We start from the raw sequence: 22,734 nt of genomic DNA, 5'->3' as shown, positions 1-22,734 counted from the left end.
AACAAGTAGTCACATCCCTTCCTAGTTGCTAGTAAACTGATGCAGGTGCATCTAACCTAGGTCAAATATTTACTAGAGGAGTTAGTTCTCAAAGTTATGATTTAATTAATTAATGTATTTTTCTATAGTTTTATGAGAAAATGATAATTCTTGTAAATAAGAGAAGATTCAAGAGTATTGTGGAAGATTTGAGAGGATTATGGATTAGTTAGCTCTTATTTAGGGATAAGAGATTAGATGAGATATTTTAGGGATCATGAGATATATTTTGGAAGTTAGCTTAGGGATCTAGAACCTAAGTTGGGTTATGATCCATTTGTATAAATTGAGGTGAGCCATGAGGCATGTATGTATGTAGTATTGTGTGAGTGAGTGAGAAATGAGAGGCTAATCATTGAGTCTATAGTTTTCTTGTAAATATTTTATGTTTTAATGAATTATTTCTGAATTAATATGTATACCTATTGTTGCTTTCAGTATTGTTTTTATGTGTTTGACCCTATGGTTATTTGTACCTACGTCAAATTTTTGGTATCAGAGAAATAAGATGAAGTATTATCTATTTGTTTCCGCTATTTGTTGGAGGAGAGATGACACTCAACCTTGTAACTTCCATGCAGACTTGTAAGCTTGAGTGAAAAATGACTAGGAGGAGGTTGGAGCTTATGCTCTATGCACAGACGCTGCTTTTGGTATAGGAGCAACTACTTCAAAGTTTTCAACGGAAGAGAACATTTCCGTGCCATTAAAATCTCCATTTATTGACTATGGAGGAGAGGCGACTGAGTTTCTATTTTGCGCTAAGTTAGTGATTAAACAATTTGAGTAAGACGCGGACAAGTCGTCCATTGTTCATCAAACGTGATGTCTCCAATGCTTTTTATAGCCACCAACAACAATATGTTGATGAATCTGCTTTGAGCGCTGCTTCTGTGAGATGCAAGGAAGAAACTGAATTAACAATATATGATGGACACATAAATGAAATACTGGTTGGAGAAAGAGGAGGCTTTAATAACTGCCCACAAGAAGGAAATTGGAGATACGATGGAAATCGCTTACGCGATGAAATGAAGCTTCTCACTTAAATTAATCAACCTGGGAGCCGCATAGATAGTTACGTCTCTAAATTAAGTTTTGTTCTATCACATAAAGCAGCTGGTTTAGTTAATTTACAAGCCCGTCTTGCAAGGTTCCAACAACATCTAAAGGAGCGGGAGATATTCAACACAAAGAGCATGCATCAATTTTAATGTTGAAGCTGTGACGCTGAAGATTGAGCTGCCAAATATTGTTTGCAATCAAATTTGACAGAGGATTGAATTGTTATAAAATTAATACATTGTGAATTTGAGTGCGTTGTGAATAAATCTATGTGGAGCTGGGGAGAAAGACCACATGAAGGAGTAGCATAAGTTGGAGCGTGGAGACTTGCATTGTGGATGCTGCAAGTATTGAAGACCTAAGTGTGAAGTGTTGCACTGTGAATCGTTGCAGGAGGAGCGTTTCTTGTTCTAGAGGACCATGGCTGTAGTAATCATTGACGAATGTCCAGGCTGCAGATTAAATATCGTGAAGCTCTATTATTGACGTTCAATCATATATTAAAATGATTGCTATGATTTCTTTTAAAATTTGAGTGTTGGGTTGCTGACTGTATTTGAGATTTACGTGGCCTAGAATTACATTGTCTCCAACATCCAAAACTCATCAATACAGGTCTTCTCAAGGCCAAGCATTATTGGAAAACTATCAGAAGTCCAAAAAGTCTAAGTCAAATGATATAGATAATGATGATCATTAGGAAAGAAGGAAAAAAAAGCGTGGTGGAACCTTCGGCAAGTTGCCATCATTAACAACTCGCCATAAGCCTTTCGATTTCAAGTAACAATAGCATCCTATTGAAAGATGGTTTGATGATCATGCTTTAGTTTCATTTCTTTCTTTTTGGAGACATTGGTTGGTGTAGACGATGTTAGTAAATTCTCTTACACACTCCTTTCAATTTGTAATAGTCTAGATTGATATTAATTATTATTTTCATTGAGTTGTTGTGATTGCTCTTATTAGAGAAACTTAGTGGTGGTGAGATTTTTAAAGCTAAATTGATGGTTTGTAAATGTGGTGGAGAAACATTTAAGGAGAGTTGGAACATAATGTATACCAAAGGTGTTGTATATATAATGAAGATTTTGTTGAAGTTCATGAGTCATAGTATTGAAAAGTTCAAGTAAGGATGGATGTCAAAGAGTTATAAGTCAAGTCAAAGGTTTGAGTCCTTGAATGTAATGGGTGCATGATTGATGGAGCCCGACACCCAAAAAGTCTGGTCATTGTAAAAATAATTTGAAGGAGTATTGCAGTACAAAGGAGTGCTCAGAAAGAAGGTTCAAGTGAAGTGAACCATTGACCAAGTTTAGAGGAGATAACTTGGTAAAGTGATTCAGTTGCAGGTTACAGTGAACAAGGTGAAGTTCACAAAAGAATATAGCATATTAATTAGCATTGCTGATGAAGAGAAAGAGATTTTTGAATTAAAGGTACGAATTGACGTGTTGCTAGAGCTATTACAAATACAAAGACACAGATGGGTAATAAAGAAAACAATTAAATGGCTAATTAAAGAGTTAATGGAAAGACGACAGAAGCATAAACTAAAAATTTTAGAAGTAGAGAAATTCCAGACAAATATATACATTTGTGAACCAGAGAAAGGACCATTGCTTGGTGTTGGAAATAATATTGAGGGGGGAGGGGGTGAATTAGTCTTGGTCAAATAAATAACTTTTTCTTTTCATACTCAAATATATATACGCTACTTCAATGAAGGTAACTCACATGTACACGCAACTATCTTTAAAGCAACCAACATATATCCAAAAAACTTATGATTCAGTTAATTCATCATATGTTGATCTTTAATCAGTGCATCAATACTTCATTAACCATATAAACAGTAACCATGTGTAGTAATAACATAATAAACCATCACACATAAGCAACACACATGAACACCAAGATTTAAGGTGGAAACCCAATGCGGGACAAAAACCACCTGCTGCTGTCTTCTTTTAATATAAGAAAAACCTGTTTATAATCTTGTACTGGTGCAGACTCATACCAGTACGTAGGCACCCACTTGCAGAAGGCTACAACCTTCTCTCATTCTCCAGCTTCTACTGGAAGGGAGCTACAACCCCCTAGCTCTTGTACTAGCCGATCCATTTACTATTACGTAGGCGCTGGCCTATAGAAGGCTCCAACCTTCACCCGTTTTCTAGCTACTACTGGAAGGGAGCTCCAACCCCCTCGCTCTTGTACTGGCCGATATGTTTACCAGTGCATAGGCACTGGCCTACAGAAGGCTATGACCTCCTCTCTTCCTCCAGGGACCACTTTCATAATTTTTCAAACTGGATACTCCTGGAACACAACACTACAATCTGAAGGTCACATCTCATCAAATTTTCATACTGGGCCCATCAACAACAATGAAGCTTAAAATTAATTATCACTACAATAAAACCAATCACTGAAAACCCATAATCACTGAAGCAAATCATAATCAATCAATCTGGACATTCAAAACACTTTCACCAGAACACAAAGAAGAACCCAGAACTCTGCAACAACAACCAGAACCAACTGCAACTTCAAATATCATATTTCATAATGTATACGCTACTTTGATGTGCCGAACCAGCGTGTATATGCGCTTTTACCAAAGCGAACTAGTGTACATATCTACAAATAATAACTTAAAACATCACAATTATTCCAGACTTCAGTCATACCTAGATCAGAACATTTACAGTGTAAATCATGCATTAGCATTCAGATCTAGACTATCCATGATCAGACCACATAATGATAATTCATTTCAGGTCTTATGATCTCGATCCATCATTAGATCTCATCCCTCATCAACCACTAAGGTTTATCCTTAGTTCAGATCAAGAAAAGCACTAGAAACCCATAACATGCATATTTTCTTTTGATCTCACTCTTCATAAGATATTCATTACTTGCACAGCTATCCCTCTAATCTTCTCCTCATATAGTTTTAGGCCTTTCTCAATACCTCAGCCCAAAACCATTTAGGACCAATACCTTAGACCAAATACCTCAGACCAATACCTCGAACCAAATACCTCGGACCAATAACTTGGACCAAAACTTTGATTTTCCATCCCATATGTGCTTTTCCTTCTGTGAAAGTGCATGCATACATATATGCTCCTTTTGTTCTGTTAACCTGCGTGTATATGCTACTTGGACAAAATGAAGCAGCATATACCTCTCTTTCTTCAATCTCTGGAGTCTGATCTGTAATCCTTTGCTATTAACCTATTGCAATGTGAACTACCATCTATGTGAGTTGCCATCAAGGACAACAACTGTATCATAATGCCAACAATCTCCCCCTTTGGACTTGATGGTAACCACAACACCAAGACACTCTCCCCCTTTGAAATCAAGGGAAAATGGTAGAACAAGATATTCTCCCTTGTTGATATACATTATGTTATCCATGCTCCCCCTAAGTACATGCTAAATTCTCTGATTAAGCTCCCCCTTTGTACATGATGGGATGCACTAAACCGTCCATGCTCCCCCTGAGCACATGTAGAGTCTGCAAAAATATTTTCCAAAAGAATAAGATGACTCTATAACTCAACTATGTGAGTATGACCTTCCTGTCACCAATGACTCATACATACATCAATCTCCCAACCAAGTGGGTATATACCAAATTTGACTCATCCACCCAACCAAGTGGGGATATACCAAATGTTTATACATGACTGAAATAACAATTATTATACCATCCTTCCCATGCATAGTGGGGTTAAAAATTAGGTATTTACATGACCTTTACATTAAATGATATACATGAAATTTATAACAAGGACCAACAATCTAAACAAGACCATGATAGTCATCAGCGACTATCATACACCATATATGATTTGCACCATCAGCATCTGTCAGCAACATCAAGATCAACACCCTGTATATGTCCATCATCAAAAAGTCACCTGAATCAAACAACTATGTGGATCAAGCAATATAATTATCATCATGTACCAAGGTCTTCTAATATAATGCCAACAATGCATTATTAGAAACATATGCTCCCCCTGAACCTGTGCCAACTATTCACTATCAAATCTGATCATTGCATTTGTTAGTAAGAATCATTAAGGCATCATCATCAACTAGTTATTCATAAAATTATTAACAACTTCAGAGGTCCAAGAGCACTTCTACATATTATCAGCAGGCTGTAACCATCATCAAACATAGCAGATAATTGACTGAACCATATCAGACCCCTTTTTCTGAGTTTGTCCCATTGCTTTTTCCTCAAACCAACATATACGCAACTGTGCAGCTTCGAACTTGCGTATATACGCGACTTGTCTTCATGATAAATGCGTATGAGATTTAGAACACTGAAGTTTCACACTTTCATCTCCCCCTGAGTCTATTATGTCTGTGTACTGTGCTATGCCACATCTTTCTGACTATACTTCCTTCTTCTTCCATATCTTCAAGTGTGATGATGTTTTCTCCTTTTGGTATGGTGGCCGAAATTTTCTCCTGCATTCCTTTGCTAGATGTCCAAACTTGTTATAGGCATAGCATCTTACATGTTTCATATTCCTTCTATAGCAGTCAATGGATTTGTGACCAAACATATTGCAAGAAAAAAAATATCCCTTAATGTACCTGGAAGCTGATGATCTTTCTGTGTGATGGTCTTGAACCATTCTACTTCTGCATCTCGTTGCAACATGTCCAAAATTATGACATATAAAACATTCAACATTATTCATCAGAGGAAATGACCGACTATCACTTCCATAGTTAGGAGTAAATGATTTTCTTTGAAGACTTTCTTTCCTTGGTTGTTGATGGGGTTGACCTATTGTTGAGCATTTCAGATTTTGCATTAGAGTTCCTTGCCTCATCTTGTGAGCTAGATTCACCTTCAACAATTTCATGAAAACCAAGACCAGTTTTCATGGTAGGAGACCTTTGACTACTAAGAATATTATCCAAAATATTAATACTATCTTGAAATCATAACAGTTTATCCTTTTCTTCTAATTTACCTTTTAAGATATTTACCTCAACCTGATATTGCTCTTCCTTTTTCAGATATTGCTTCTTCATGATTTCTTCAGCCTTTCTTCCTTCTTCCACTTGTTGCCTTAATTTGAGAATCTCATTTTATTGTTCTTCATCTGCTTGAGGTAGTTCTTCATTTTGCTTGTTTGAATTGTCAGGATCTTCTTTTAGAGAGATGATCTTAGCTTCAAGACTTTCATAGTAACTGGATCTATCTTTAAGTATCTTGATTGTTGTACTCTTTTCATTTACTTCATTTCTTAATGATGTCACTTCATCCCGCAGCTTTTGACATTGATCTTCCTTTTCCTTGTACTGCTTCCTTACTTTGTTTCCTTCCTCCAGCTGAGCTTTCAATCTGGTAACTTCTTCTTCGAAGGTACACTCCCTTTTGTTAAATAGATCTTGTTGATCTCTAATTTTATATGTGAGTCTTTTAACTTCTTCCTCTATATTTTTTTCACTATCACTTTCACTATCTTCAACATTGCATGAACAGAGAAAAGTATCACTAGAAGACCAAAAATTTGTATATGATACTTCTTTTGCTTCATCTTCATTATGAGGTGATTCTGGATCTAAATAGTTGCTTCCACATAAAGTCCAATCATCTCTCCCACTGTCACAGTTCCTTTGAGATGTCTTCTTCTTTTGAGTTGCTTTCTTCTTTAACTTCTTTCCCATTGTTACTGCGGATCTCCTTCAAGCGATCAAGCTTCTTTCAAAGGATATGCTCTGATATCAATTGTCGGAAATAATACTAAGAGGTGGAGGGGGGGTGAATCAGTATTATTCAAATCAATAACTTTTTCTTTTCATATTCAAATTTATATACGCTACTTCAATGAAGGTAACTCGTGTGTACACACAATAGTCTTTAAAGCAACCAATTCATCATATGTTGATCTTTAATCAGTGCATCAATACTTCATTAACCATATAAACAGTAACCATATGCAGTAATAACAAAATAAACCATCATACATAATAAACACACATGAACACCAAGATTTAAGGTGGAAACCTAATGCGGGACAAAAACCACCTGCTGCTGTCTTCTTTTCATATAAGAAAAACTTGTTTACAATCTTGCACTAGTGCAGACTCATACTAGTACGCAGGCACCCACCTGTAGAAGACTGCAACCTTCTCTCGTTCTCCATCTTCTACTGGAAGGGAGCTACAACCCCCTAGCTTTTGTACTAGCCAATCCGTTTACTAGTACGTAGGCGCCGACCTACAGAAGGCTCCAACCTTCACTCATTTTCCAACTGCTACTAGAAAGGAGCTCCAACCCCCTAGTTCTTGTACTGGACAATATGTTTATCAGTGCATAGGTGCTGGCCTACAAAAGGCTATGACCTTCTCTCTTCCTCTAGGGACCACGTTTCATAAATTTTTAGACTGGATACTCTTGGAACACAACACTACAATTTGAAGGCCACGTTTCATCAAATTTTCATACTAGACCCATCAACAACATTGAATCTCAAAATTAATCATCACTACACTACAATCAATCACTGAAGAAAATCAAAATCAATCAATCTGAACATTCATAACACCGTCACCAGAACACAGTCACCAAAATATAGAGCAGAACCTAGAACTCTACAACAACAACCAGAACCAACTGCAAATTCAAATATCATATTTCATAATGTATATGCTACTTTGATGTGCTAAACCAACATGTATACACACTTTTACCAAAGCGAACCAATGTACAAATCTGCAAATACTAACGTAAAACATCACAACTATTCTAGACTTTAGTCATACCAAAATCATAACATTTATAGTGTAAATCACGCGTTAGCATTCAGATCTATAATATAGATGATCAAACCACATAATGATAATTCATTTCAGGTCTTATGATCCTGATCTATCATTAGATCTCATCCCTCATCAACCACTAAGGTTCATCCTTAGTTCAGATCAAGCAAAGCACCAAAAACCCATAACATGCATATTTCTTTTGATCTCACTCTTCATAAGATATTCATTACTTGCACACCTATCCTTCTGATCTTCTCCTCCTTATATAGTTTTAGGTATTTCTCAATACCTCAGACCAAACCACTTAGCACCAATACCTTGGACCAATACCTCAGACCAAATACCTCAGACCAATACCTTGGACCAAAACCTTGATTTTCCATCCCATACATGCTTTTCCTTTTGTGAAAGTGCGTGCATATGTATATGTTCCTTTTTTTCTATTAACTGTGTGTATACGCTACTTGGACAAAATGAACCAGCGTATACCTCTCTTTCTTCAATCTCTGGAGTCTGATCTGTAACCCTTTGCTGTTAACCTGTTGCACTGTAAACTGTCATCTATGTGAGTTTCCATCAAGGACAACACCTATATCATAATTCTAACACTTGGTGACAACGATGATGAAATGAACGTGGGTTCGATTCCCACAAATGGCACCATAAATTATTCTGAAAAACAATTATTGAAGACTATTGTGCAGATTGAAAAGAGGCAAAAACAACTTGAGGATGATGAATGCATGATTTACACCAATAAGCAAATTGAAGAAGATGAGGAAGAGTCAGTGGGAAACTTGAAGGATTGTATGCTACATAAGGAAGGGATGTAGGAAGCCATAAGAGAGACCTCCAGGTCTCATGATTTTGAAACTAATACTTATTTTGTGTTTGCAGGTAGTGGAGAATTGCAAGAAACCGAGAGTAAGTTGGAAATTAAGAAAACTTAGAAACCATTGGAGGAACCTATGCAAGTCTACAAAGGCATAGATATGGAATTTGTTGCTGCAGAAATGGATTTTTTAGAGGATTGGTTGGAAAATCCAAAGAGAAGTTGTGAAACAAATGAAATGATGATGGACTGCACCAATTTCATAAAAGATGAGGACGAGGTTTCAATAAATAAAATGCAACAGCAAAGTGGCAGCAATGAGGACGACTTCTAGGAGAAGAGACAGAGAATGATAGAAGATGAGTGGTATCCTAGTGAATTCATGGAGGACAAGAATCATTTTCAACAAAGAATGGGTGATTTTTACCAGAAAGAAGACAAGTTGGACATGACAATTGAAGAGATTAGAAGATTGATGGTTAAATTTTTCCAAAAGAGACATATTGCAGGAAGGAAAGAAGATGACATAAGCTTGTTGATGACAACAAAACAAGCATACATTAACAAGGAGAAGGGAGAATTGCAACATCAATTTTGGAAACCTGGAAAAAATAAAAGGACATCGATAAAACATCAATAACATAACAAAGTACATGATCAACGACAAACTAAAGTTTGGGATCCAGGAGGGTTTTTGTCATGTTATGAAGACTAATGGTCAGGAGAGCATGATTTTATTTTACCTGAGGAGTCTGATGCAGGTGTATCTAACCTAGGTCAAATGTTTACTAGAGGAGTTAGTTCTCAAAGTTAGGATTTAATAAATTAATGTACTTTTCTATAGTTTTAGGAGAAAATAATAATTCTTGTAAATATGAGAAGATTCAAGAGTATTGTGGAAGATTTGAGAGGATTAGGGATTAGTTAGCTCTTATTTATGGATAAGGGATCATGAGAGATATTTTGGGAGTTAGTTTAGGGATCTAGAACCTACCTTGGGTTCTAATCGATTTGTATAAATTAAGGTGAGCCATGAGGCATGTATGTATGTAGTATTGTGTGTGTGAGTGTGAGAAATGAGTGGCCAATAATTGAGATTATAGTTCTCTTGTAAATATTTTATGTTTTAATAAATTATTTCTGAATTTATGTGTATACATATTGTTGCTTTCAGTATTGTTTTTATGTGTTTGACCCTATGGTTATTTGTACCTGCATCATAAATCTTCCACAAAATCCATGGAAATGCTTTCCCAAGATCGAGTGGGTACATGTAAGGGATGATACAGACACTGTTTCTTGTTACTAAGCTTGCTGGTACAACAAAGCATTCATTCTCATATGAATTTAGCTACATGTTATTTCATTTAGGGCTAATATATATACCTTTGTAAGTTGGCCGTTGTTTTCCCTACGCCAAAGTACCCTACAACCTTGGAGGTGTGAGCCTCTCTAATAAGTTGTAATCACTCACTTTTAGGAACACAACTTATCCAATCTGTAGAGTAACCCGTCTTGGAGATGGTAGTCAAGTTTATTGTCACTATTGTGCACATGAATTTGGATCTACAAATATTGAAGCACCTCCTTAAAGTCCTCATCTTCTTAATATACCTCTCTATATGTATCATGGGTGAATGGATCCATGTGCATCAGAGTTCCCAAAGTTGTGATCTTTGATGTGGGTGGCCTTGAAAGCATGTCGATCAACTTGTTTGTACTTCCCTTCTTGTACTTGATCACTAAATGAAACTACTGTAGAAACCCCATCCACTTGTAATGCCTAGTTTGTTGTAGTTTACTTTGGTCCCGCAGGTACTGTAGTGGTTGGTGATATGTATGGAATACTATCTCCTTTCCCATAATATAATGTTTCCACTTCTTTACAACTTGCATCGGGGCATATAGCTCCTTGCCATAGGTAGGGTAGTTAAGAACCACCCATGAAATACTTCATGTATAAATTCCTTGTAGATTCAAACTGCTAATTGCAATTTAGTAAAACAATAGACTTGAATATGCTCTACTCGTCAGTGGAAACGATTAATCGATCGAGAAATCACGAAGCATACAAGAGAAAGAATTCAATCAACACAATACACAATGATTTCTTGAGGAAAACCACAGCCAAAATCCCCTTCTATCTGTATATTGCATTAGTCAGAAAATATGAGAAGATTACAATTCTTTTCTCAAGCCTGAGAAACCCTGAACTATCTCTATTTATCTCACCGCTTCCTAGACAAGCCTAGGCCAATACTTAACCAATTTTATTCTTGCCCAAGTCCCTATTTCCTTGCATTGTTTCCTTGAGAATTAGCCCCCTATTAATTAGGGAAATTCCTCAATTGGAATTGTGAAATCCTCATAGGCCTTCCTCTGACTGCGTGCACCACCTGTCCAATTTGGATGATTATACAACTAATAGTACACTACCCTTAGATCTGACATGCATGAGTTATTTATGAGTGAATAATCAGTTAACTGGTTGAACACATGAAGCAACACCCCACTGACTAACCTCGTACTAGTTCCTCCATCAGTTGGAACTAGTTTAACTGACTTTAACTCAGTTAAACTGAATTAATTAATTACAACTAAAAATAAACTCAACTAGGGCTCCTATAAAGTAGGAGACACTCTACATGAATCAAGTTAGACCCTCAACTTGAATTAACTGAGCCAATTAAGTCAAATTAACTTAGTTAACTCGTATAAGTTTTCTTGTGATGTGGAATTACAATTTTATTCATAATTTAATTCAAGGAAAAAAATTAAATCATGATTTTCTTATTGAATTTTCAACACTTCAAAATGGTAGCATATAAACCTTCCTCCCTACATCAAGACCACTCCCATAGCATACCCACTTGCATTTGTCTCCACTTCGAAGGGTTGTTACAAGTTTGGTAATGCCGTAGATGGTGTTTAAATGATCTTCTTCTTTAGCTCCTCAAATGCCCTTTGCTGACCCTTTCCCCACTGTAAGATTTTGCCACTTATTGTATTGCATGGAGTGGTGTTGCTACCACTGAAAATGGGGCTATGTATTTCCTTAGGTACTGTGTTGTGCCAATGAAACTCCTAACCTCAGAAACATTAGTAGGCACCAACCATTTCATAATGGCCTCCATTTCTATTTTCATCTTTCCTCCACCTAACACATACCCCAAATACACAAAGACTACTATGCAAACTCATACCTCTTGATATTTGCTAGTAGTTGATGCTTCTTTAATGTCTCCAACACCTAAATGTGAGATGTTCTCCTCCCAATAGCACTATATACTAGTATATCATCCAAATAAACAATAAAAAATGAATCTAAAAAAGGATGCATTATATCATTCATTAGCATTATAAACATAGCTGGTGCATTGCATAGGCTGAATGGCATGACTAACCACTCATAAAAACTTTTCCTAATTTTGAAGGCAATCTTCCCACTATATTCTTCTTTGACTTGAACCTAGTGATATCCAAACTTTAAGTTTAGCTTGATGAAGTATTTCACTTACTGCAACTGATTCAACAGATCAATAATCCTAGACAGGGGTACCTGTTCTTGAACGTGATTTTTTCCAGTGCCTTGTAATCAACACACCTTTGCCAAGTCCCATCCTTCTTTGGCACAATGATTATGGCTAACCTATATGGTGACGTACTCAGTCGGATGACACCCTGTTCCAGTAGCTGTTGCAACTGTTTCTTCACTTCACTTACTTCTATAACAGATTGTCTGTATAACTTAATGTTTGGAAATGGGGAGTTCGGCGATAGCTTGGTGTTGAGTTCCCTTTTTGTCATATTTTTCAATGTTTTATTTAACCTTTTTACCAATCACAACCTACACTCATGGCCATCTATTAACCAATATTGACAAGATTGATATATTGATATATTCTAAGAATGATAAATAACATGTCGAACACTTAGAAGTAGTACTGATATTTCTAAGAGAGCATCATTTGTATTCCAAGCTTAGCAAATGCAGTTTCTTTGAGACAAAGGTGCATTACTTGGGACATGTTGTTTCCAAGGAAGACATAGCAGTGGGTTCGAAAAATATTAGAGCTATCATGGAATGGGAAACTCCTAGGAATGTGGATGAGGTCAGATCATTCATGTGGTTAGCAAGTTATTACAGGAAGTTCATTACGAAATTCTCACAAATTTCCTATCATATTACATATTTGTAGAGGAAAGGAAAGAAGTCTGAATGGATAGAGGAATGTACAACCATTTTTGAGAAGTTGAAGTAGTTTCTTACAAATGCTCCTGTTCTAAAGATTGCAAATCTAGATAAAGAGTTTTTGGTGTGCACAGATGCTTGCGAGAGAGGACTGTTGGAGTTTTGACGCAAGAGGGGAAATGGTATTTTATGAGTCAAGGAAACTGAATGAGCACAAGTAGAACTATGTGACTCATGATATTGAGATGGAAACGATAATTCATGCATTGAATATGTGGAGGCACTATATTCTTAGCAAGAGGTTTCTGTTGATGAGTGATCATAGTGTGTTGAGATACTTGTTTGACCAACCTAATTTGGATTCTAGGCAAGCTAGATGGTTGGATATGCTCAATGAGTTTAAATTTGAGATCAGGTACATTAAGGGTAAGGAGAACAGGGTTGCAGATGCTCTTAGCAGAGGAGTGCAAGTAAATCACATAAAAACTATGAGTTCATATGGGACAAATTTACAGGATCAAATCTTATAGGCTAGACAACAAGATGACATGTACCAACAACTTAGGCACAGGTTACAACAACAAGGTACATGTGATTAGGATGTGGATTATCATCTCACAACAGATGGTATGGTGAGATTTAGGGACATGATATATGTGCCAGACAACAATGAGCTCAAAAATCTCGTCTTGAGGGAATTTCATGTTAATCCATATTTAGGTTACCTGGGATATCAAAAGACTCTAACAACTATGAAGAATTTTTACTACTGGCTGAATCTGAAGAAAGAGGTAGCTAATTTTGTTGCAAGGTATTTGGATTATTAATAGGTAAAAGAAAAGTGAAAGCATCCAAGTGGTTTACTATAACCGTTTCCGATTCCATAATAGAAATGGTAGGTAATTCATATGGATTTCATTACAAGTTTTCCAATGACATATAGACATCATGATTCCATCATGGTTGTGGTTGACAGGTTGATCAGAATAGCTCACTTTATTCCAGTGAAGTCTACTAATTCTGCTAGTGAGGTAGCGTAGTTCTTCATCAGGGAGATAGTGATATTGCTGGTATTCCTAAGAAGATTGTGTCAGGCAAAGATGCTAAGTTCACTTCTAGTTTTTGGAGGGAGTTGTTTACAGGTTTGGGTACAAAGTTGGATTTCAACACAACTTATTATCCACAAACACATGGAAAAACATATAGGGTTAACACGATTATGGAGGATATAGTGAGGATGTATGTCATGCACGAACAAAGGAGGTGGGAGGAGTATCTTCCACTGGTATAGTTCTCTTACAATAATGGGTATCAAGAGTCATTGAGGATGAGTCCGTTTGAGGAATTTTATAGGTAGACTTGTAACACTCCCATTAGTTGGAGTGAGCTAGTGAACATGGTACTGAATGGATAGGAAATGTTGGCAGAAATGGAATAGGAAATGCATGTTATTAAGAAGAATCTAAAGGCAACATTGGACATGCAGAAGAGTTATGCAGATTAACACAAGGCATTTAAGGAGTTTCAGGTTGGGGAGCATGTATACTTACACATCAAGCCCAAGAGGATCTCCTTGAGGATATGATCATGTGCCAAGTTGGCGCCTCAATATTGAGAGCCTTTCAAGATCCTTAAGAGGATTGGATTAGTGGCCTACAGACTTTCACTGCTATCGATAGTGAACGTCCATGATGTTTTCCATATTTCATTGCTTAAAATATATGTGAAGGATGTTGATCATGTGATTGACTCATTTGTATTGTAGGTGGAGCTAGAAGGAGAATTCCAACCAAAACCTTAGTGAATATTGTAGCAAAAGAAACTCATGCTCCAGAACAAAGCAATTGAGCAAGTTAAAGTGTAGTGGAAGCACTTTGGGCTTGATGAAGTTACATGGGAGATGGATAAACAGATGCGAGATTTGTATCCTTCATTGTTTGTCAGTTGAGGAAAATGAAGTTTTGGTATATGTACATATTTATGTATGGTTGTTATTGTAAATACCGAACCGAGTTGTGTTATAAAGCTCCAATAAGCAGTATGATTGTTATGTTTTTATGTTGTCATGTTGGTTTTTCTTTTCAACAAGTTGTTCATTGTAAATACTGCATCAAGTTAAGTTATAAAGCTCCATGGGAAGTATGTTTTGGTTTTCAACGGTCTTGCTGGTTATAGGTGTCATAGAACACCGAGGATGATGTTCACCAAAGGGGGAGGGGTTTGTAATATCCATGTGTTAAATGTTCATGTAATAAATTTAATAAAGGAAAAATAATACCAAGGTCACGAGACACATATTCCAAGCTGAATGTTGGGAAAAAAATCCTAGTGGGTTTCACTTTGGTTTATTTATGGCTAAGGAAATCGGCAAAGGAAAATGTGAAGGCAAAGAGACATTAATTGATATTTATTTATGGAAATAAAGGAAAATAGGAGAAAAGGGAGATGAAAGGTCACATGTTTGCACAAGAGGAAAATTGAAGGAAAAATAGAGGAAAATGAAATAGAGGCCTCAATGATAAAAGGCTTCTGAGGATCAGTTCACAAATTTTTGTCAGTTTAGATTTGGAATTAGTTTCAAAGAGAGAAGAGCACAATGAGAAGAAAACAAGCAAGAAAGCAAAGGAAGGACAAGGAAGGAAAAGAAGGAAAAGGGAAGAAAATGACAAGCAAGGAAGGTTGGATCAAGTAGCTTCAACAGGAAGACTTACAGGTAACATGTTGCATGTGTGATTCCCTAGACCTAGTGGCCTAGTCTAGAAAAACAGAAGGAAAAGAATATAAAGTTTTCCTTAGAGAGATTAGGGTATGGAAATGAAGGCTACCTTGAATTTGTAGTAAGATAATGATCTTAACTTAAAAAAGAACACGACAAGTTACAAATATAAATTTAAATACAGAGATGTAGCAAAAATAACACTTCATTTCATTAATATCAAATACTGAAATATGCTTAGAAATAGAATAGAAATAAGACTAGCTCGGACGATGATAGCTTATCTATGAGAAGAGATGTGGTGGCTACATGCCTCTAAACTATGTTACAATAAGGCTGAAAGGCCTATTTATTATTGAGAAAAAATGAAAAACCCTAAGCATCCAAAAACCCAACCCTAGGAGATGAAGCGCCAAAACCGTATGGGCCCTGTTTGGGTAAATTGGTACATCAACTTCCCGGGGTCGTAACTTTGGCATACGATCTCTGTTTGATGCACACAATACCTCGTTAGAAATATCTATCCTTGGAATACAACTTTTGAGTAGCCAACATTGGCCATTTATTTGTTTTGGCCCTAATTTTCACAAAAAATGTTGTTTAGGGCATCAAAACGACTACAAATATTTAGGACCCGAAAAACTGCAAAAAATAGTAAACTCTACTACAATTAAGGAAACTAAAAACTTAAGGAGACAATGGTGGGGGTCCAAGTGGAATAGGTGGGTGGCCACCAACATCCACCTGGATCAGTCGTACCCCCTTAGGAAGAAATTGTACCCATTGCATTGAGTGCCTCCATGAGACGGGGAAACTTCTGTTGAACTTGGTCCCTGGTGAGCCACTTGCCTTGGTGCATGGGTTGGCCAACTTTGACAACCCGATGTAGTTGAATCTTCTGCTGGCGACTACTATTGACCTATGTTTCCATAATATGATTTGTTGTGGCTTATTCCATGTAGTCTGGGTTTATCTATATTGGTGTGAGCTGTTCTGCAATGTCTGATGTGTCCAGTAATGTTGGGAAGTATGGTTGAATGCGTTCGACATTGAACATTGGACGTAAGCCAATGAATGGGGGAATGATGAGCTCAAAATAATTGTATCCCACAACCTTGGAAATGGTGTAAGGACCATATCAGTGTGGTTTGAGCTTCCGATGGGTTTCGGTTAGGTGTTCTTTCTGCAAATACAACCAAAATTTGTTGCCCACTTGAAACTTGTGTGGCACCTGATGGTGATTATGTCACTGCTTGTACTTGGCATTTGACTTTTCCAAGATGTTGTGAATATGCCAGTGGATGTGTTGGATGTATTCAATAAATCTGGTCGCTTTATCAGCCTACATGTGTGGATTCTATCTGTGTAGTTCCATAAAGAATGACAACATCAATCAGACACAATGGTTGGAATCCTAGACCCACTTGAAAGGGACTGCGACCAGTCGAGCTATGGAGAGCTATATTATAAATATGCTGCACATAGGGAAGAATCTCATCCCAGGTTCATGGATGCTTGGAGTTGTACATGCAGAGTATGTGCACTATCATCCTATTGACGACCTCCGTCTAGACATCAGAGTGGGTATGGAAGGCAGTCAACTTGGTGAGCTTGGTGTCCAATAGTGTCCAATGGCTTAACCAGAATGTGCTCAGGAACCTACTATCCTAATATGATGTAATGGTCTACTGGATCCAAAAATGTACCCATACTCATTCAAAGAAGTGTTTGGCAGTTTCCTCTGCTGTGATACTCTTCTTGCAGGCCACCAATATAGGCATCTTAGAAAATCTATCCACGACCACAAATACACAATCATTACCATGCTTGGTAGAAGGGAGGCCAGACATATATTCCATGGAGATGGATTCCCATGGCTCGCTAAGAGTAGGAAAAGGAGTGTACACGTCTTACTTCTTGATGGTTGGCTTGGCGATGGCGCAAGAAATGCAGGATCTGATATATTTTCCAACATCCAGTCAAAGTTTGGGAGAATAAAAGTACTTTTGTAGTACAACCATATTTTTCTTCACATCAAAGTGTCCTACGACCCGACTGTAGTGCGCCTCCCGAATCATCTTGGCACGCTTGATTGAAGGAACAAAAAGGTGGACCAAGGATCATAATAATACATCTAGAGGTGGAAATCAAGAACTTGCTTTCCATCTACTAGCATCTGGTATATGGAGGTGAACTCTGGATCATTTTTGTATAGTTGCAACCATTCGGAGGTCTTGTGGCCACAAGAGTTGAGAACAATAGTCAGTGCTAAAAGTGGGGGTCATCTAAGGCAGTTTGCAACATTATTGGTGCTTACCTTTTTGTATGTAATGTTCAAGTGGAATTGCTGCGATATGTAGACCACTTTTGATGGTGATCATTCTGCATCTTCCCTTGTGTCTGTATAAACTGAAGAGGTTGGTGATTAGTTTGGATGGATGTCTCCTTCCCCAGAATGTAATGATTCCATTTCTGGCAAGCCTGCACGATGGAATACATCTCTTTATCATAGGTGGGGTACTTCCGAATTGTATCGGAAAGTGTATCACTATTATAGGCCATTGGATGCCCATGTTGGGTGAGGACTGCACCAATAACATAGTCTGAGGCGTCTGTCTTGATTTCAAATGGCTGCTATAGGTTTGGTAGTGTGAGTACCGGTGCAGAGCATAACTGGTGCTTCAACTCAACGAATGCTTTCTGTTGGGACTCAGACCAAGAAAAATTTACTTTCACCCTGCCCTTAGTAATCTGACTCAAAGGCTAAGTGATATGGGATAATCCCAATACAAACCTTCGATAAAAATTTGCAAGGCCCAAAAAACTACGAAGCTCCATTGGAGTGATTAGGGCTGGCCAATCTCGAATGACTTGGATCTTAGTCGGTTCCACATGCACGCTACCCTCATCTATGATGTAACCCAAATATTGGACCTAGCCCATGCCAAAGGTGCATTTCTCTAAGTTGGCATAGAGTTTGTGCTTCCGAAGGGTTTGAAGGACCTATTGAATGTGTTGTAAGTTTTCTTCCCAACTCTTGTTGAAGATGAGGATGTCGTCCAGATAAAAAATCATGAATGATTTGGCGAAGGGCCACAAATTGACATCCACTAGCCTCATAAAAGTAGCTGGGGAATTTGTCAATGTGAAGGGCATAACCAGCCATTCAAAAATACCTTCCTTGGATTTAAAGGTGGTCTTCCATACATCTGTGGGATTTATTGGAATCTGTTGATAGATAGACACAAGATTTATCTTGATGAAATACTTGGTCCAGAAAGTTACCAATCCATGGGATTATATACCTGTTCCTAACATTGATTTTGTTTAGTTCCCGATAATCAATTGAGAGTGTACAGGTCCCATCCTTCTTCTACACAAGTACAATTGGGTTCCCAGAATGCGAGGAACTTGGTCAGATGTGCCCTTTTTGCTACAACTCCTAGATTTTCACTTGATCTCTTCATTTTACAGAATGGAGAGACGATGTATCAGCCCTTTAGGCAGAGGTGCTCCGGGAGTCATATCGATCGAATGCTTGACCTGACAGTGCAAGGTACCCCTGTGAGTGAAGAGAATATGTCCTTGTATTCTTCCACGACCGTATCCACTAGCTTCTGTTTCATAGAGGAACCCTTCCCGGGGGCGATGGATGTGGCTATGATCTTCCCCTTACTTTGAGAGTGAATCAGAAAGAAATTTTTTTTCCCAGTCTGGGAAATGATCTTACTGCATTGTTTAGTAGAGATCAAAGAGATGGTGGTAGGCAGGGCTACCTCCGGTAGCCTGTATAACGTACTACCCAAAGAAATAATAACAAAGTGGGGTTTAGAATAATATACAACATGTTTCTTCCAAAAGTATGGTTGTCCTAATAATAAATCACAAACTTCAAGAGGAGAAACATCACACAATACCTCATTCATGAAGGGCTTGATGCTGTAAGGAAGGCGACATTGCTGACTGAAGCATAGATCTCTTCCTTGGTGAAGCCACCCGATGGTGTACGAATGTAGATGTGATGTAGTCGATAGGCCCATCCACTTCACAACCTCTACTGAAATGAGGTTATTTTAGCTCCCGCTGTCGATAATGAACTGCAGCAGTGAACCCTTCACCCAACTATGTGAGTGGAATAGGTGTTCCCCCTCCTCTTGATCTTCAAGCTCAATCTTCTAGATCTTGGTGGTGTCCATAGTGGCACTCGGCTATGAGTCAATGATCTTCTTCCCTTTGTAATTCCCCTTGTCAGGTTCTAACTCATATTAGGAATGTGTGTCTGACTCGGAAGCCTTCAGCTCTTCCACCAGTGACTACTTGGTATGACACTTACTTGTGTTGTGAGTGGAGCTCTTATGGAATTCACACTACTTTCCCCTGTCCTTATTTTTCTTCATGGTGTTTTTCTTTTCTTGTGGCTTTGGCGGGTTATCCTAGGTTGCCCCACCTTGTATTTTCCCTTTGCTCTGTGGTTTGGGGACGCCTTTCCATTTCCTTGGATTCACAAATCCAAAAACTCACTTTTTATGTTTAAACTTATTTTCAATATTGACATCGTATTGATCCATCGTGCCGAGCAAGGAGATGTACAGGAACTTCATCTCATCCTGGATGTAACTATGTAGGCAACGACAGTACTTGAGTACCAAATATTTCTCAGAATCCTTGATACACAACTTCATGTGAAGGGTATGAAAAACATTGGTAAACTCCGACATGTCTTGGTCCCTTCCCTACCGTAGCATGGCCAGGTTATGTATTTATCCTCATAGCTACCGACAGTGCAATATTGCTCCTTGATGGAGTCCGGAATGAATCCCAAGTGGGTGAGGCGGAAAATAGTGAGGGTATACTTTCATCCTTCTTCTCATAGTAGGTTTCCCACCAGTCCTTAATGTGGGGGTGACTTTGAGAAGTGCAAAAGTAATCTTTTCCCTGATGGAAAAATCATGAACACAAAAATATCCTTTTAGCAAATTTAACCATTTATCTATGATGTCCGCATCTATCTGACCCTCAAATATGGGGATGTCAAAGTTAACTTGTACCTTAAAGGGTGTGGCTCTTCCAAAGTAGTTTCTAGAAGGAGATGCACCACCCTTGGGTAGCCACTGAAGGATCTGGGAAAAGTTGTCCATCATTGTGTTCCTCTCTTGCTCGAGGGTTTCTTTGAGCAAGGTTTTGAACGTCTTTCTTCTCTTCTGCCATGGTAGGCCGTCTAGATTTGCGAGGATGATCTTGCAGAGGTTTGACCAATTCGAGCCCTTATTCCTTATATCTCGACCTCGTTGGGGACATGCAAAGAAAAACATAGAAAGAGCAAACCACTATGATACCACTGTTCTGAACTTAAATAGGAACACAAAAATTTATGGATATAACCATAAATATAGAGATGTAACAGAAATAACACTTCATTTCATTAATATCAAATACTGAAATATGCTTACAAACATAATGGAAATAAGACTAGTGTTTAGTCAATTTAGTGTCCTAAGTTGCTTGCATAAATTATTGACCGAGGGTTGTAAACTAATGAAGTGTGGTGCACTTATGTGCTTAGTTAACCTTTTTCTTACTTCGTTGTTTTGTATTTTATGTTGTTTTTGGGGGGTTTCTATTCTTTGATGTCTAAGAATGTTCAACCTAAAACTATGAGAAGATTTAAGTGAGTCTAATGAATTTTAAGGAGGAAGAAAAGGAGATGTTCCTAAGTTAATCTAATTTTCATAAAAATAAACCAAGAACTATTGGCTAGTTAGAACCTAATTTGGGAAACAAAGCATCTATCTTATCTTATCATTAGTCCTAATCCATGGATCTAATTCTTAAAACCAAGAATGAAATTACAGTGCTTGTTTGAAGTAAAGGCAGAAAATGAAATCAATTAAAGTACTTTTGGTTACTTTAGCATTCAATTATGAAGTATGATCTTCTTGAGATGGAGTATAAGCAACTTTCTGTACTTTAACTTCTAATGTCCTAGAAAAATAAGCAGAGTATGCAGAGGAAAATATCTAATGTATTCTTAGCTACTCCAACATTCAATTGGGAAGTGTGACCTCCTTGAGATGGTGTCAAGTAACCAATTATACTTAATGATCTAGAAAACTAAGTAAAGCATGCAGAAGGTAACTCAGTAATTGCATTCATTAAACATTCAACCATTCAATTTTGGAATATGATTAAATCAATCTCCTTGAAATGATTATTGGGAATATCAGTGATGCAACTAAGTGAGGATTTGAAAGAAAAAAGGTGAAAGCATGTAAAACTAACAATAAACAACTAATGTATTTTTGACTTTCTCCAACATTCAAATGTGAAGCATTTCCCTCTTGAAGTGTTGTGCAAGAAATCAATTATACCTTAATTCCTAAGTTCCTAGGAAAATAACAATGTATTGAGTAAATTCAATCACTGTATGAATTTAGACATTTATCCATTTAGTTTAGGATCATCATCATCTTGAAATGGATTTTGAAAACATCCATTAACACAGTTAATTAACAATTATGTTCTAAGAAAATGAATGACAAAGCATTAAGAAAACTAAGCAACTGTGTATTCTTATTACTTCAATCTTAATTCAGTTTGGAAATAGAGTTATCTTTCTCCATGAAATATCTTAGAAGAACAAGGCTACACAATTGTGATTTATCACTATGCTATTGATCAAAAACTAGAATGAAATATTATCCTGATTAGAAAACAGATTTGCTGAAAACAAATTAATGGAAATTGAACTAAAAACAACAAATGAAAAAAACCTCCTCTAGCGTAGGGGCCCTCTGCAACTAATTTGGCTGGACTGCTAGCTAGTTAAGGATGCTCTTAAACAATCGTTCGCAACAAAAACTTTATATTATGATAAAATGAAGTCTGAATACAAAGTATTAGCAAAAAGCCTGAATTTAACACTTAATTTCTGAACTGTTTCTTGATTCTATGTAACCGATATTTAAAGGAAAACAACATAACTGTTTGTGAGATAAACCTGATACAGGTGTCTAATTCGAATTATATTTGCAATAAGATTGTTGGACTCTTGATTTTTCTACGAAAGAGAAAATCAAG

This window comes from Pinus tabuliformis, chromosome 9 (genome assembly GCF_031772625.1).
Source record: "Pinus tabuliformis cultivar Carrire ecotype Pingquan chromosome 9, CPIR1, whole genome shotgun sequence".
Lineage (NCBI taxonomy): Eukaryota > Viridiplantae > Streptophyta > Pinopsida > Pinales > Pinaceae > Pinus > Pinus tabuliformis.
The sequence above is the reverse complement of the archived record's forward strand: the minus strand, read 5'-3'. Positions refer to the sequence as shown.